The sequence below is a fragment of the Triturus cristatus genome, chromosome 12, assembly GCF_964204655.1.
Source record: "Triturus cristatus chromosome 12, aTriCri1.1, whole genome shotgun sequence".
NCBI classification, from domain to species: domain Eukaryota; kingdom Metazoa; phylum Chordata; class Amphibia; order Caudata; family Salamandridae; genus Triturus; species Triturus cristatus.
This window is the reverse complement of record NC_140595.1, coordinates 688920745-688939599: the sequence shown is the minus strand read 5'-3', so window position 1 is coordinate 688939599 and position 18855 is coordinate 688920745. Positions and strand designations below refer to the sequence as shown.

The 18855-nt window shown below is 43.8% G+C and overlaps 1 protein-coding gene across 1 annotated transcript in view; it reads right to left on the bottom strand.

The window, feature by feature from the left end:
* LOC146780101 (copine-7-like) overlaps nucleotides 1-18855 on the bottom strand; it is a 657204-nt gene that overhangs the window by 516536 nt on the left and 121813 nt on the right. The window lies entirely within an intron of this gene.

Genomic DNA, 18855 nt, shown 5'->3' with positions numbered 1-18855 from the left:
AACCTATGAGTGTGGCCATTTCTACACATATAGAAAGAATGAGCACTGATGCGAGGGTTGTAAAATCACCAAAAACTGCCATTGTAAGGAAACCAAGACCTGAACAACTACTGCAGTGGAGTCAATGGACCTGGGGGCCAAAAGGACATTGTGAACATTAGTGAAGGAATTGCCTGTTAACATATCTGACATCAGATTTCAAGGTAGCATCATCAGTAAGAAATAACTTTGAATGTCTACTTCTATTCTCTCCAGAACTTGGATATGTACAGACTAAAGGTATCGTTTAGAGTTTGGCGAAATGGGAAAAATGTCATAAATTGGCAGTTCTCCCACCTAAACTAAACCATGGTTTCTCTTACTTCAATGAGAGGTGGGGGAACTACTGGATTTCCAACAGCCGAGCCTCAGCTTGTTCTGCAATCTGAACCCTCTGACGAGTGGCTCATCCACCATGGGGCTAATGCCTCAGAAGGACCATCCTAATAAGACAGACCTACTGATGTATATTTTATCTGCCAGGCCATGCTTTTTGCTTCGACGAACGGACAGGAATAATCAGCAATGGCCCCCATGTGTGGGAAGCAAACTCTCTGAGCATCATGGCCATTGCCTTTTTTTTGTATTTCAGAAACAACCACCAGCTTTCAGGGTTTAATTCTGAGATACATGAATAATCCTGCTAGCTGATATAGCATGGTGGCTAGCCGACATTATATTTCCAGATGGTTCTCCCACCATGTGAGTAGGAGCACTTTCAGCAAAAACATAACTCTAAATGACCCTGTAAGTAATTCCACCAATCAATCAATCACGAGTGTGTATAGCACGGCTACTCACCTGTGAGGGTCTCAAGGCACTGAGGGGGGCTGCTGATTCGTCTGGGTGTGTAAGGTACTTCTATGTATACACCACCATATGATTACAATGCTAGGAGTCCATACTCTGACAATGATTGTGTTGTTGTGGCCTTATATTTGATATCCCCCTTAAGAGACGCAGTATAGCAGTCTGGACGGTATGGTTAGAGTCTGTTAAACAAAAGGTTGGTGTATCCAGGATAAATAAAAAAACATTTCCTGGATTTTCTGGACTTGGTTACTCCAAATCACCAAGAACACTAGCTTGTTTAATGGAGCATTAGAAATAATGTGCATTTTCCCTGAGCAGATCAGTAGGGAGATTTGAAAGCCCAACCTACATGACAAGTAAATGAGCTTGTGTTATTGGAAACCCACGTGCATGTCTTTTTACCAAAAGATGATATGGTCCAATTTACATGCATGTATGTATATATGTATTTATTTATTTATTCACTTATTTTATGGCTATTTTACATAGCAGACTATATGTGCATAGTGAATGGGACTCTTGGCCCTTTAGGAGAATTCCTGACACTAATACAAACAAGGAAGAACAAGCATTTGCAATGCAATAGGTCTCACATTTACACCAATTTAAGCTATTGGCATTGTAAATGACAATGCATTTTATTTATGTTTCAAAAAGTAAAAGGCATTGTCATTTACCATGCCAATAGCTCAAACTCGCGTAAATGCGAGACCTGTAGCATTGCAAATGCTTCAATGACGCTTCCAACGCTGTTTCTGAGCAGTGGCGGTTCCTGCATGTGAGCGTTTGGGCGCCGCCCCCTAATTATTTTGCCCAGGCAGCTGTGAAGAAAAATGTACATGTTGTACTTACACTGCACTTAATTTCAGCCCGCGGCAGTTAGCTGTCCCTGCCGCGGGCCGCTCAATCATCACATGGCTTTCAGTCTGCCTGAGGCAGGCTTAGTGGGTGGGGTTAGAATGGAGCAGAAGACATTACACAGCCAGCGTTAACACCAACAGCACAATGCGCATGTCGGGTTGGCCGGGTGCCTTTCTCTGGCCAGCCCGACATTCGCAATTTTGACCAGCCTCGCCTCTACAATCAAGGAGCCGGGGCGATTGAAGCCGCAGCCTCCCGGTCTCCTCATGAGCGGCGAGTTGTCCTGCCCAGGCCAATCCAGACACTGCTTTAGCAGCGCCTGGATTGGCCGCTTTGGTGTCTCTAGACAGAGAACGCAGAGCCTGGGCATTTCCAAGAGCGTGCAGAGTATATTCACCAATCACTGCATGGCTTCATTGTGAAGTTGTGCAGTGATTGGTTATTGCTACCCTAGTTCAGCCTCTCTCTCTCCCCCTCCCCTCTCCGTGCATGAGCGCGTACGCTATTACACATAAGGGAGTGCAGAGAGAGAGAGAAGGAGTCGATAGGAGATCTTCCTGACCTCGTGGCCCGGCCTCCTGAACCTGATGCGAGGACTCGCGCAATTCGCACACAACTGCCAATAGGATAATCTCCGCTAGTTGGATAATCTAGCCTGGAAAAATCTCTCCGATCATGGCTGAGAGAAGAGTCGGACGTCAGGCAGCAGTGGTCGAAGTGGGGAAAAAAAAGTAGGGGAACTCTGGGCGGAGCATCAGGAGGCGGGAATAACAGAGGATTTGTTCAGTGGGTGGTGTCAGAGGTGAGGCTAAAAAGAGCAAAACATACCAATTTTTTGTATGTTTGGCATTTCACTGACCAGTTACAGTTTATAACGTTATTTAATACAGTCAATGGATACACGTTTATTTGAGGTTTAATATATGAGTCAATGATATTAAAATACATTTACAATGTGGGATATGTTTTCCATCACAGAATGTCCCAAATACGCTTAGATGTGGAACCAGACACCATTTGTCTACGAGCAATGCAGTTTCTTTCATCAGCACTTCTCCCTTTTTCTAACCATTTCTGAACATAACATTTGGGTTTAAATTCTATGACAGGAGGCCCGACGTGTTGGGAAGCACTGTTGATTACATCATTCTGAGCCCCTCGGTCAATGCAAAATTGTACTCCTACATTTTTGTATGTGCTTCATGCAACATGTCATGAAGCCAGCATTAGTTACCTTCTGGTTTCCTGTTACTGTATCTAGAAATAGCACTCAAAAATTAATATATACACCTAAAATAACCCAGACTTTTTGGTTTTGCAGATGCTTTTAGCAATATCAGATGAAAGAGAAACAATTATTATATTAGTAGCTTGTGAAATTACTACTCAAGTTAGTTAGCAATGAGACTTGCAAATGTATCAATTCTGAAATTATGAGACTCAAGCAGTTGTTGAGTCAGAAATAGGTAGTGGACCTCATATTATCTCAATCAGTTATTTTCTCCCCTTCAGACTAATATCATCTGCAGTCACTATTAGCCAACTTCATCCTTTGTCTCTCCACAAGCACTGTAGGTGTCTAGAAATACCACCCAACAGAGACTGCAAGTTCAAACATGAATGACAAAATATCCTAGTTTGCAAATGTTTTACACATAATTATAGCTCTGCAATATTTGCCACATAATACATCATCGGTTGCATAATCTGATGGTTTTAGCTAAAAAATTGTTTGTAGCTCAAACGGATCAAAACACGTGACTTGTGTTGCTGTGAAGTAGAAGGCCCTTTACAAAGGTTGACTGGTCACCATTGTCACTGCTGCACTTGTATGTTAAACTGGTATTAAATAGGCAAAAGCTTTGCAGAGACTGTTAGTATGTGTAAAATAGTCAGAATATTAAAGTATCCGAAAACGTACCACGCATTATGCTGCAGCCTTTCTTTGCTGCATAATTTAGTCAACACTGCAACATAATTTTGTCTTCCATTGCTGCATAATTGCAGTGGCCCCAAAGCAGGCAGCACAGGTGCTTGTGCAAGAAGCAGCGAGACCGTGAAGTTTGCGAACTTAGAGGCATATATACAGGAATGGTGGCGCAGGGCAGCGCAGCAAGTCTTTTTGCTGTGCTGCCCTGCGTCACAGGGAAAGGGCAGGAATGCGCCGTATTTATCCAATACGGTCCATTTCTGTCTTTTCCCCCTGCACTGGTGCTGTTTCTTAAGCCTAGCGCCAATGCAGGCACCCTGTTGCATGCAGGATTGTTTTTGTGCAGGGAGCAGCACCTTCCTGCACAAAAACAATCCTGAGAGGCTTTTTCCTCTTTCTATGTGTGCTGCACATATAGAAAGAGAAAAAAACAGGGAGAAATAAAGAAATTTCTCCTTGTTGTGCCCCCTTGGGGAGGCGTTAGATTTCAATACATTCCCAGGTTTACAAGTCCTTGTAAATCTAGGAATGCATCAAAAACCATGGGAGTTGCATGGGAACACCACCGCAACACGTCCCTTGTGCAGAGGAAGGCAAAGCGGCGATTTGCGCTGTGTCGCATTACTCCATATTTATGAAACCATTCAAAGCCATGAAAAGTGGCTAAGAGTGGCTTCATAATTATGACTTAGAGATATGTGTTGTGCATTTACCACGTTCCGTGGTGCAACCATGATGCAAGGTCCTCGTAAATATGCCCCTTGGTTTGGTGTGCGTGCATATCCTGCATTGTCCATCCCTGGTGAGTTTCACTACTACTGCTAGAACAAAGCCAATGGAGGCACCACTGGGTGAGGCGGACTGGCCTCAAGGGTCCTTTGACCTCAGTGACAAAGTCTCTGTTTATCTAGGGTGTGCTGCTCTGTAGACCTGTCTGCAAGACTGGAGGTGAACTTCAGTATGGTTTGTGGTGGACAGGGCTTCAAGGTTAACCCACACTGGCCACCGGATGGGTCCACCTGCTGGTGCTAAGAGACTAGGGCTTCTAAGGCCTAGTGAGGCCTTCTATTGTCTAGTAGGGGAATGTGAAACTATTGGTAATTAATAGAAGTGCAGTGAAGCAGTTCAGTTCAAAATCCGCTGATCACTTGTCTGTGATTGTTTTTTCAGGGCAGATTTTGTACATGGCTTCATGAGTAGGTTTATAAGGGTCGGTGCAGTGGGACAGAGATCATAATAATTTGTATGGGAACACTTGTGTTCTCTGTACATTGTAAGTTCTTGCTTTGTTTGCTGTTTTTACTTGTATATTGTGCTTTTCTTTGTATGTGCTTTTTTAACTGCAAATTTACTAAACAGCGCTCGGTATACAAGTTTGTCAAAGTTTGCTCTTCACAAACATAAACAAGCATTTACAGTGGAAAAGCTATTGGCATTGTAAATGACAAACCTTTTACCTGTGTTGGTTTTGAAAACAGATAAATAAAAGGCATTGGCTTTTACAATGCCAATAGGTAAAAATTTTGCAAATGTGAGACCTATTGCGTTGCAAATGCTTATTTTTAAAAGTGCCACGGTTTGGGCACAGTCTGCCAGGAATTCTACACTGGAGTGCTCTTGCTTTCCTTGTGGCGTTGTCAGTCTGGGTGAGCCCCAAAATAAAGGGCAGATGAGGTCAAGGGTGGGGCTGCCTATGCATCCTGAGGTGACCATTGTATTGGTCACAGTGGGGGCAGGCAGGGGGCCTAGTCACGAAAAGAGGTGTAAATCACACTGTAGCAGCAGGGGCACCAAAGGATGCCGTATTCGCTGCTGATTGATTGTTCCTACAGTGAAACACTTCTCCTACAGTGTTGTTGGGCAGGCTCCCGGCCTCAGACACAGAGGGCAAGGGGGAGGAGATCGTGGCAACTTGAGAGGCCTTCCTCAATGTGCATCACACAGGGCTGGACGATCACGCAATACTTTTTAGATTCGGACCATTCCTGCCGTCCTCGGACGCATTTTTAAAATGAAGAAGTAGTGTAACGGACTGGGTTAAATTTAAAAAGTAGGGGGCACGCCTTGCCCTTCCGATCCCGCCCACTTCTACCACTGTCATGCAGACCGGATTAATTTCAGAGACTGACTCTGTGAGTACAGTACACCGTGACTTCGATTGAAACTGGTGGTGAGTGTGTTGCTGTTTGTGTTCGACTTGGCCTTCTAGTTCTAGGCTGCCTAGTTGTATTGTGCATCGTCATCATCGCAGTCGCATGACACAACAACTAGGCAAGGCAGATAGTGTGTGTCAGCAGCGAGCCACAGCCCACCGTGTGTCTTCCCTCCCCAGACCCCAAGTGATATCGGAGTCAGACTGTAGACATCCATGTCTGTGAGAGTGTGACTCACTGTAAGATTTAGTCAATGAAATCAACTCGAGGGACGGTCACTCACGGGTCATTGAGTGACCGTCCCAGTAGGGAGAGGATGCAGCATGCCATTACTCACTGCCCTAATGGCCAGAGCAACGTTAACAACTTTGGAGGTGGTGTTGAGCCTCAGCCGACGACACAGAGACTCGAACTTGGCTCACTTGAGAACCAGGTTCGAGTATCGGCTTCTTCGGCTCATCATCCTGTGATTCTGGGCAAATCATTTAATCTCCCTATGCCTACCAAACAAGCATGTATGTGTCTGGCGCGCTCATGTAAAGCCGGCACCATGCTCCAATACTTTCGGGTGAGTTGCGTTTCCGCTAATAAAACACTAGTTTGAGACAGTGCAGCAGTGCAGGATAGACAGAAATGTTTCTGAAGCGTTTGGCCCTGCTGTCACGTCACCGGCACTGCACCTTCAAAAAGCATTAAAGGTGCGTGCCGGCAGGGCCTAGCTTCAGAAACATTTCTATCTACAAGGAATGTTATGTTTCCAAAGCTAGGGACCTGCTGGCTTGGCACGCACCTCCGAGAAGCATACAGGATGTGTACCAATGTTCCTGGCTTCAGAAACATTCCTATTGTAGGCACGCATCCTGTATGCTTCTCGGAGGTGCATAGAAAAGTTTCTGAAAAAGCATAATGCATGACATCATTCAGCCCGAATTCAATATCAGTCTGGGTGTTGAAGTTTCTGTATTCTTCTTCGGGCCAATTAATCTTACTGGATTGCTTTTGTACTATGCAACTCGTAATACGGAATTACGTTTCTTTGCACCCTGTTGCCTATGAAGAAATTATGTTTTTGATTTTGTGGCCAGGGCAGCCACTTCAAAGTGCAGGTTCGAAAGGCAAACATTAAGACAATAATATTTGACTTGGATGTTTAGCACAGCAGACACATGTATATTTGCGCCTTTGGTAAGTAAATTGATCTGTGCACATTTATGAATATATGGATTGTACCCAAATAGTGTATATTTCAAGTACATGACAACGGCCTTACCAGCCAGTCCTTTTGCATAAAGTAGCATCATCTAGAAAGGAAGAGATTGGGCACACCTTGAAGGGTCATTCACTGTTAGGAGGAATGATCTGGGGTTCTGAACTTTCATTATTATTAGAATTTGAAAAACTTTTCATATAACGTTTTTGCTTCTTTGGTTGCTGGCGAAATACTTGTAATTTACCTTATACAGAACATGCCGGTAATTTAAACCAGGGGGAGAATATACGCACTGCGTCCACGTGCCAATGCTCTTAGCTTCAGAAACCTATCAACAAGAGAGAAGCTAAGAGCATTAGAACGCAGCGTGTATGCTTCTTAGAGGTGTGTGCACACTAGAACTAAAAGCGCAAAGGCGCACAAGAAAAAAATTCACAATGTCTCACACACAGACAAATACGTATATTTATATGTGCAAGGATGCACAGACACACAATGGTGCACCTACACATGATTATACATGCACTGAATACGTTAATCTTAACATTTCTTGAATGCTGCTAGTTTGTGACCTGCTTAGTTTGATCAAAAATTCTGTGCGGTACTCATCATTGTTAGCTTGAAGTCTGTTATGAAGCTCTGTGGTTATACTTAATAAGCAGATACCCATGTTATTATATGACATCTCTTTATTAATGTAATAACTGCCCTTTCACAATTGCTTTATTAAATCTTGATTTCTCCAAATTGCTTGAAAATGCACCATTTGCCCACTCTTTTTTTTAAAATGGCACGGGGGAGAACCCCCCCGTAGGTCGCTCGGGTTCACTATTCTCGGTAGCCACGGTGCGCTCCGCCACAAATTCTACGCCCAACCACTTACAAATGTCACCAGCCACCACTGTTCCTGAGTGGTGTCCTAGTAAAGCTTGGAGCCACCGTTTTACCAAACTGGAACAGTCCCAGTGCTTTGTACTTTTCATGACCACGTGCAACATCGCCCCCGCTCCACTGCGAAAACTGATGTCCTAATGCGTCTAAAATCACACCATTTGTCACATGTGTCAGATTCGGATCGCAAACGCTAAGCCCTCTCTCAGCTTTCTGCTTTTCTATTAAGCCACTGTGATTTTTGGAGGAACGTTTTAAACTTCCCCTGTGAATTAGAGGGTGAACTTTTAAAGCATAGAAAATGTGTCAGTCACTGCAAAATGCATTTTCCTCGGTGCACTGCGCAGGGGGTGATGGAAACCGATGGAAACCATTCGGAGATGGGATGGAATAAAAACTCAGTTACACACTGCATGTGAAGATGGGCGATAAATCAAAAACTTGCGCATCCTTAATTACAGCACTGAAGCAGCGTGCTGCAGCTTCCTCCAGCACTACAGTGGCCTAACAGACCATCTTCGTTAATGGCCCAATTAGATGACCAGTAGCCCGTGGCTTTGTTTCTTCTGTGAAGACCTGAAGCTCTTATGTTTTGTCATCAAAAGCAAGCCTTGGCGCCACGCCGCTTTGTCACATTGAAACAGTTCCAGTGCATTGCGTTATTTCATGTCAAACAGCCCCGCACTCCGTGCTTCAGCATAACACGTGGCATATTCAGCTCTTAGAAAGGGTAAAAAACAGTACTATTAAGCGCTGTATAAAAGCAATTTCTTACTGTCATTCTGATAGGCACGGAGCACCCAGTCTGCACGACCTTTCTGAGGATGACATTTCAAGGCGTCAGGCTTTATGGAACAAATACCCCCAGCCACCGGTGCTTTTCCTAGCGCGAGCCACGCCGCACTAGTCTTACCTGGGACACCCTGAACTTGCACTCCGGAGCTTTGTTACCAGGAATATTTCCAGTAGCGGTCCGTGGAGGGAGTTCGGTGGGGCAGTGAGGCGGGGCGGGGGAGGGGCAGGGTGGGGAAATGTAAACACCGGCATATGGATGAACGGAGATAAGTACACATTTAAATAAATAAAACAAATTCCTTTGCGCGCGCTGCATCGCAAAATGCGGCGCAGCGCGCGCAACTAAATTTGTTTTATTTATTTAAATGTGTACTTACCTCCGTTCATCCATATTCCGGTGTTTACATTTCCCCACCCTGCCCCGCCCCGCCTCACTGCCCACTGAACTCCCTCCACGGACCGCTACTGAATATTTATTTTCTTACGAAATTGAACTATTTCCCACTACAAACAGCACAGTAGCAGTGGATTTTCCCATTACCGAAGAGCACAACAGCCTCCTAGCTTCCTGTCGTAAAACACCGGTTCAGCGCAGTATTTTATTAAAAAAAAAAATGTTAACGCTCAAGATTTTATTTTAGGTCGAGGGGCAATTCAAACCACGATCTGAACTGATGTGAGGCACTTTCTATCATGTCATCACAGAGGTGCACAAGTGGCGTAATTGGGGGGGGCCGCGAGCCCAGCCAGGGCAGGCTTTTAGGCAGTGCTACCTGGTGCCAAGAGCACGCCCCTCAGCCTCGAAAACAGGAAGCGCTGGGAGGGAGTTGTTGTGCGCTCGGTTGCTTTGTGACTAGGTTTGGTGCCACTATCTGACGGCAGTTTCTCCTTTTATGGAGTATTTCAGAGAAAGAGCAAAGCCCACTGAGCAAGAGCTGGGAACCTCACTGGGCTGGCTTTAGAGGACGGGGTCATGTGCTCAGTGGCTGACAGAGAAAGACATGGTATGTGCATGACAAAAAAAGACTAGCGCCCGGTATGTACGTGGCTAGAAGTGAATCACGCGCCATGTAAAAAAATAAGTAGGGAAAACAAAAAAGCTAAGTAAAATACCTTTTCCACAATGCACTGGTGATGTCAGCAGGCGGCTTGGAGGTCTCAGTGCGCACCATCCGTGCAGCGCGAGTCCATGGGAAACACGCCGGTCTCTGGGAAATGACTCAGCACACGGGTTTCCCAGCAACAAAGGCACGCTGAAGTGGATGCCTGCTTGTGCCCTAGGGGGACTACAGAGTGCATTCTGATAGAGAAGCACTGTAGGCGGTCCCTGCTTGTGCCCCAGGGAGACTGTAAATTGCATGCAATGCCGAAACAGCATGTGGCCCAAAACAAAACTGAGAGGCCGCGAGCCAGAAAAAATGAGCCCAATCCTCCTTAAAACAAAGCCCAAACCAACTAACATCCTACTTAAAAAAAAGTCCAAATTGTGGTTGACTTTGAAAATTGCTAAAAGCCTAAAAAATATAACCGTCAAAGAAGGAGGCATGACGAAAGACGTACCCCAATACAACTGTGTACTTAGGAGGAGATGGGAGGGAGGAAAACGATATTTAAGTGTAATCAGCTATGGTGCCAAAACTACACACAGGCAAACAGAAAAAGAGCAGGAAACCAAGAAAAAAAGTAGTCCCCCAGAGAACAGACAAAGAACTGTAGTGTAATGAGACAGTACTTAGTCCCTGCTGCATGGGAGGAACGGAAGAGAGAAAGGAGGGACAAAGAGGCAGGACTGACCACTTTCAAGCAAGGATTTTTGAAGGACACTGACACAAACAAATCGAAAGCTGGGGGATGGATTTAACCCAAGATAAGAAATTACAATAGGTCTCGAATGCTCAACCTAAAAATGTACACAGCTGGTGTTCGTTGCTTTAAATGTGTACACTAATCTGAGGCCATAGTCCTTTTAAATGAAAATTAGTCTATTGCACTATAATCTGCCATTGAAGCCTGATTAGTTGAGCGTTAACCAGGTGAGACATTGAAAGGGGATATGCGTCCAGTTGTGTAATAACCAACAAAATGAAAACACCAGTGGATTTCTCTATTCCTTTCACATCCCTTTGTGTTCGATCACCTTTCCTTCCCTAGACTGATAGACAGAGGGGCATTAAATGCCTGTATAAGCATTGCAGCTGTAACCTACTTTGGGATCCGGCATTAATAGAATCTATTCTTTGACTATATTCTCACTGACTACATGAAGAGCATATCTACCTTGATATCCCCTTTATTTTCTGGGGGGGGGGGGGGTGCATCACGCTTTCAGGGTGACATGGAGTATGCAGGCACGAGCGGAGAATATTACTCTTATATGACTGAATCTGTGTCGTTGCAATCAGCTGGATTTCAGAGATAGCATTCATCAAAGACACTTTCTGAAGTCTTCTGAAAGTCAGTCAGTAAGTAGGGATTTGTTCATCTAGATTAAGTTAGGGAATACCGGCATGGACATGACTTATGCTACACCAGTGAGCTCATCAAGAGGGTTGTTCTAGCCAGTCGGGTTTAATTTGATATGTCAGCTAACTCGCTTCAAATTGCAGAGCATTAGCCTTGTGAAAATTAACACTAAATGCATTTGAGGTGCATTAGCATCTTCTATAACCTAGTTAACCACCATATGAGTGGCTTAGACACATTTGAAATGGAATATTATAGGTTTTAAACTGTAAAAAATGTATCCTGTGGTATTACTATATTCATCTCAGGTTCTTAATTGGTTGACAGAGAATAACAGAGATTCTTCCACTATCAAAATGAAGACAACACACAGAGGTACCTTTTGTTCTCTCTGACAATGGTGTCTGTTTCCATTGTCCTACTGTTAGATGTAACAATCCTGTAGAAAGGCTGCTCGAAAATATTATTGGCGATATGAACTGTTGGAAAAGTGTGAGCTCAACCTACTCTGTCCACACATTGGGCGATTCAACTTGCTTGACGAGTTCCAATCGGGTTTCAAATTAGGACACATCACTGAAACAGTCATCCTGTATATTATGGGTGAAGCACTTAAACTCCAGGACCGAAGAGTTTCCCTCCTACTTATTCTCCTCGACCTTTCCTCAGCTTTCGACAAAGTGCATCACAACTATCTTTTAGAGGTTCTAGAACACGGAATGGGGTGGTCAGGAAATGTCCTCAAATGGTCCACCTCATTTATTCAAAATTGCTTACATCGAATAAAAGTGGGTGGCTCACTATTGCTCGCATCACCAATTAGACTTCGAATTTTTCAAGGATTCACAATCTCTCTCAAACTCTTCAATCTCTATATTGAACCACTGACGGAGATCCTCAAACAAGCAAACGTTTCATACCACATGCATCTGAATGACACTAAGCTGTACTCAAAAATATCCTTGCTGTGGGATATCTCCGACTAAACGACACATTAGTAAAATTCCAATCCTGGTTGACATGAAACCAACTCCCTAAAAAAACCCACCTGGATGCCATAAAATGTCAACCTGTTATCATCGAATCAACAAAATCACTTCAGACAACCCATGATAAGAACTTAACATGCAGGCACACATCAACTCCCTAAAAACAGAATTCTCACTCCTCTCCCCCACGCTACAGCTTCCACCGCCATTCATGAATAGATCGACCACCTGGGTGCCTTTAAATGTCAACCTGTTATCATCGAACCAACAAAATCACTTGAGCGAACCTGTGATGAGAACCTTAACATGCAGGCTCACATCAGCTCATCGACACGCATGCGCTCTTCTATCTCAACCTTCCCAAGAAGGAAAAACCATTTCTCGCACCAAGAGACTTAAAGAACGCAGCCCAATCCCTAGACTTAGCTAGACTAGACTACGGGAGTGCAACACCCACAGGTTTACCAAAATCACGAACTGCACCACTCTAGTCAACCCTCAATGCCGAAGCAAGACTGATAACAGGTAAAGACATTTCGGCCATACCACACCTTGCTCAAGTCTCTGCAATGGCTTCCCTTCGAAGCCACAATCCAGCTGAAAATAGTTTGCCTGACTTACAAAGTTCTGCACTATGATACACCCGTGAACCTAGCAGAAAAACGCACAATCTCAGGAGGCAGCCACTCCCTTCGGAGCACTAGTTCACCTTTGTAAAGCAGCACTCCAAGGTCGGATAGTTGATTTTAGAGACCTACCTGTAAAATTGCACATTTTGTCTTAAAACAAGTTTGTTCTTGTGTTTACACGTATGCAGTAAATATATTTATAAACTAGCAAGAACTAAAACGCTAGCGACAAAATAATTTAAAAAATACCACAACTTCGGTATGATGAAAACATACTGACCGCATAACTTTGACTTTGAAATGTTTCTGGCTAAAAAATCTAAACAATTGCAAACAGGAAGAGGAAAAATAGACAATGCAGAACCGAGATATACGTTTTTGAGATAGACAATGATGGAACGCATTCAGTACTGTGCTTTCAATGACGTCACAGCACATAAGAAGGTCCATAAGGAAGTCAATGTGCTCCCTTTTATTAGGAATTAACTGGAGAATAGCACTCCTCGGACTCCTCCTTGAACACACTATTTAAATTGGAGGAGACTTCTAGCAGGCTCATCAAACACAGTTTCTTGCAGCGCAGCAGGCAGTAATAGACAAGTTGCATGCGTTTTCTAACCCCCGAATTTCAAAGGTGCTTGTTTACTTTCTGAGATCTGCCGGTTAAATTAAAGAGTGCTTGCCTTCTGTTTGTGCCCGAGGCTTTGGCATCAAGAGAGCTGCAGGGTTGTGCATAGTGTCCCATGGAACGCATCTTTGTGACTGCATGCTCCTGTGCTTGGCTGTTTCCCATTGCCTTTCATCGACACGCGCTGGGCGGGAAAATACATACGGGGCTTTATCAAGGACGGTGAATGTATTATGCGTTCTATGCGTGGGGAGGAGCCATGACTCACAAGGAGGAGAAGCCTTGAGTGGATTCTAAAGCCCCTCAGTTCCCCCAACAATGCTAATAAAAATACATTTTCACTCTATGCATCTGCATATGTGGAGTATTTTTGTATGTATTGAACCAAAACCAGTCTAAAAGGGATTATACGTACACGGTGGGGTAAACTCGCAATGTAGAGACCTCCTGACTATTAGAAGAATTGTTTCCCTGAGTCAATTAATCGTAACATGCAATCCGTGAGGTAATAAACAGTCTTTGATTTCGTTGTATTGTGATAATGCATCTGTATATGGGTACACATATTCTAAATCATAACATAATATATTATTGTGCCACATTTATTTTAATTGTTTAAACACGCACACATATGTAGACACATAGATACACACACACACACACACACCTACACACCATGGCAGTGAAAATAAATGTGGTCCAATAAATCATCTTCAGCACATTCACACATATAGCCTCTAAAGGTCCCAGGGACCCAATCCCATGGGGCCGGCTCAGTTACTGTGTCCCGGGGACGCCCTCCCCGAAACATAGTAGTTTCGCTGCTGCACTAGTGCAGGAAGGGAAACATAGTAAAAGATATATATAAATATATATATAAATATATATGTATATATAAATATATATATATATATACACATATATATGTATGTGTGTATATATGTGTGTGTGTGTGTGTATATATATATTCACTGAAAAAACCATAGGTTTCAAACATGTTATAGTTAGCTGGACATTTTACTGATAAAAAACCAATGAAATTCCCCCGTTATAGTTACTGTAGGCAACTATAACTCACGCGACCGCAATCCTCTGCTGATGCTAATACTGTATTTAGACACTTATTTGCCCATATCTTCTTCCATTAAATTTTAGCTATACATATATTACAAATATTTTTTTTTCATAAAGACACATATGTCATCAGCAGAGGATTACGGTCGCGTGAGTTATAGTTGCCTACAGTAACTATAACGGGGGAATTTCATTGGTTTTTTATCAGTAAAATGTCCAGCTAACTATAACATGTTTGAAACCTATGGTTTTTTCAGTGAATTAGCAAGGTTTTTTAAATGCTATTTCCTAACTATAACGTGTGTGAAACCTATGGTTTTTTCAGTGAATTTGTACGGTTTTTTAAATGCTAAGTTACTTTACGCCATTTGTGGCGTGCGCGCCCACTTAACGCAGTTCGTTCCGTGCACGGTTTTTATCAACTTTAATAAGCCCTGTACATTTGGTGGCCTTCGGCCACCAAAAGCACAGGGGGTGAGGTCAATGTGGATAGTGTTTTTTTTATTTCGATTTTATAATTTCATGTTGCCAAAATTACGTTTTTTTTCTCTATTAATAAGCCCTGCACATTTGGTGGCCTGCGGCCACCAAAAGCACAGGGGGTGGGGTAAGTGTGGATAGTGTTTTTTTTATTTTTATTTTTTTACCGTAAGTGTACGGTAAGCTTACGGTAAGCGTACGGTAAGCGTACGGTAAGCGTACCCCGCGAAATTGCCGAAAAAAAAATAAAACCGTTTTTGCTCTTGGGGGATGTTTGGGGACTCCCTCAACATGACTATGTGGGAGGGAGTTGTCAAAACAGCCCCGTAACATGTTTTTGGCCATCATGTTTGATAAACAACACTCAGTGCGAGAGACAAAATGGCGGACGCCGCTTCCTGGTTTCGGCCGATTCGAATGTTTACTAAGATCTAAGAGCCAATCAGAATCGCGCTCGCGCACGCCACCGTAAGCTTACGGTAAGCGTACGGTAAGCGTACGGTAAGCGTACCGTAAGCGGGCTCAGATATATATATTGATTTAAAGGCTATTTTCTCAGAATCTACTGAACAGATTTACACCAAACCTACAAAAGGCACTTCCTTGACCTAGGGACTACCTCTCTGCCAAATTTCTAGTAATTCTGTTCAGCCGTTCGGGCTGTAGCTCGTTCTAAAGGTCCTATGGAAAAATGCATGGGAAAAACGCGTTTTGGGACCCCCCTTTTATCTCAGCCCCCGCTTGACGAATCCCCCCGAGACTTTCAGGGTAGGAGCGGAGCGTAGCGCCCCACCTATTTTGAGAAATTCGCGAGGATTCGTCGACCGGCGCCAAAGTTATTCAAAATAGAATGTTGAGGTTTTCCTATGGAAACGTGGTCCTAACTATAACTACCTACTGGCGACCGCCAGTAGGTAATACGTAATGGCGGAATTGGCTAAATAAAATACAGCACAAGAATTACTGGGTCTGCGCTCGTTTGTTTCATCAGGGAAAGAAAGTGAAGACGAGTTGCTGCATATATATATATATATATATATATATATATATATATATATATATATATATATATATATATATATATATATATATATATATATGTATATATATATATATATATTTATCCACACGCACCACGTCAGGTCAATGCACAGGCACATAATTGCTGAGTGTCTCAGTTTCTTGTATGGGAGGAGCGTTGTTTTATTGTCTTTCGACCTCAACCCCACCACAGCATTTTCATAAAATGAAGCCCGGCGGCTACCTGTCCACCCCTAAGAAAAATAGGGCAAGTGATACTTCTCCAACAATAGCAACGCCTATTAATAGCCTGGCTCTTGGGGAGGGAAGAATTGAAGTCCGGCCGACAAAGATGCAAACTCAATATCCTATTGATTCAATCTATATATACATATATATATATATATATATCCCAGAGCCCTTTGAAGTCTTATTCCGGTTGAAGGCGAAAGAATTCTGAGACAGGTTGGTCAATAGGACAATCGGAGAACATTCAGAAGGGCATTACTTCTAATAACCAGCAGTACTGGCGAGGATGCGACTGCATGGAGCATGGATGGCATTGTGAAATAACTTCAATCAATTAGGTTTCTTGCATAGCGCGACTACTCACCCGTTAGGGTCTCAAGGCGCTGAGTGGGGGGCGGGGTGGATCTGCAGTTCTGTCGAAAGTCGAATAGAGGAGGAAGAAATATAACTCTTATAGTCAGAACTTACAGCCTTTGACTCCAGAGAAGGCATCCTTACATCAACATATCAACATACCCTATAATCCGCAATTACGAATTGCTAAGCATGGCTTGAAAAACACATTATTTCATCATTTAATTGCCTACTTAACATTTTTACCAAGACGTCTAGTAGTTGTCAGAAAGACAAAAATAATTAGGTACGTAGAACAATTCCAGTGTAAACGGTGGTCCCCAGAGGGAAATCTCTGGAAAATAATTGGGAAATGGCTGGTACTCCATATATCACAGATGCAGAACAATTACTGGAGGATGTGACAGGGCCCTCCAAAGTCCCAGTATCTACTCATGTGCAAGTCGCTTAGCATGAAATAAAAGTTAAGAGGGCGTTTTGCTAACAAGCAAATTCAATTTTAGACCACTGGTGGTCCAATCATACCATTTACCACCGGTTTCACATTAAAGGGTCTATGTGCTAGACAAAAACTAGCTCTTTTATCTAGTCCTGCTTCTCTAACCAGCTCCAACAATAGGCATTCCAGAAGGCTTCTTTGTTTGATGATGTCTTCTTGAGCAGCAGGTCTTAACTAGAGGGCCGTGGCAGGGCCGGACTGGGAACAAAAACCGGCCCTGGCAAACTGGCTCAGCCGGCCCCCCCTGGGGTGAGAGGGAGTGCAGCCGAGCAGTTTGCGAAGGCCGGATTCGGCCGATTTTGTTAGAGGGTGCCGATATTACCGACCCCCGGTAACAAAAACGGTCCCCCAGGGGCCCAAAACCGGCCCCCACCCTAGCGGCCTACCGGGGAAACGCCCGGTGCCCCCTACCGCCAGTCCGGCCCTGGGCCGTGGACCCCAGGTATCCGCGATGCAAACTTATGGGGTCCGCAAATGTTTAGAAAATTAAGTAATATCGGCAGATTAATAAAGTACATATAACTAAAGAAGCAAACTGTAATACTGAAAAACTTTACACGCTCTGTAAATGCAAAGGTATTTGACATCAGAGTCTAATTATTAGGTTGGTATCCTGCACTTTATTTACTGGAGCAGCGCAAGTACAGCGAACAGACTACAGTATGGGCAAACAGTGGCCTCTCTTAAAGCACCTATAGAAAAGAACCTGCAGTAGGACCAAAAAAGACAAAGCGATATGCTAGAGTTTGGCATATCGCTTCATCTTTCAGAATTAAAAAACACATTTTGAAAAGCTACAGCCTTACCATTAAAAGTAAACATTTTATTTTCTATATTTGTTTACAAATCAAGTAAAATATTTCATCATTTGTGTATTTGTTTGATATTTACTTGTTTATGTGTTTTGTGTATTGTTTTGAGGTTCAAATCATAGAAACTGCTTCGGCTGAGGTTTCCCGATTTAATTTTTGATTCATTGGGGGGGGAGGTCTGTGGATTCCAACAGTGGGGGTCCACAGAAGTCAAAAGATTAAATACTGCTGCTTTTGAGAATTGAGTCCTACTGTGACATTTCTCATGGGATGGCCATTTAAGGTGTTTGCAGTAGGATAGTAAAGAGCACTGCACCTATAAGGGCTCTAGAGGACCTCTGTCTATAGACAATGGCTTGTAGGAATCTGTACACAAATGAAGGCCCAATGAACAGTTAGCGGAGTGGAAGTTGGACAGCTTTTGGCCAATGAAGCACACAGTAAGTCACCAGTTATTAACCCCTTCCCTGCTCATGACGGAACCGTTCCGTCATGAGCCACGGTTGGCGTGTGCTCATGACGGAACGGTTCCGTCATGACAATCCTGTTGGCGGCCGCTCCGCCTCCGCGGCGCTGTTTCCCCGCCTGTGCGAGGGGACAACGCAAATGGGCGGAGTCATGACGGAACCGTTCCGTCATGAGCACAGCTCAACTGTGGCTCATGACGGAGCGGCTCCGTCATGAGCACAGGCCCACCGCGCTGCCCCCCTGCCCCCCCCCAGCGCTGCAGCGGAATGTCCGCAGCAGCGAAGGGGTTAAACTTATTGCCCCATTAGAGAATGGGGCGTCACTGGCCCGGTGGCAACTGAGTACACTGTTATGTAAAGAATCATCTTCTACTTGCTACTTGATGAAAGCATACAGCAGGTAATTGCAACCAGAAATAGCCCACCTAGAGCTACTCCCTGAATGCACATAGCAAGTGTGAACTTGGTAATCAAGTGAGTGGTCTATGGGATACAGGGT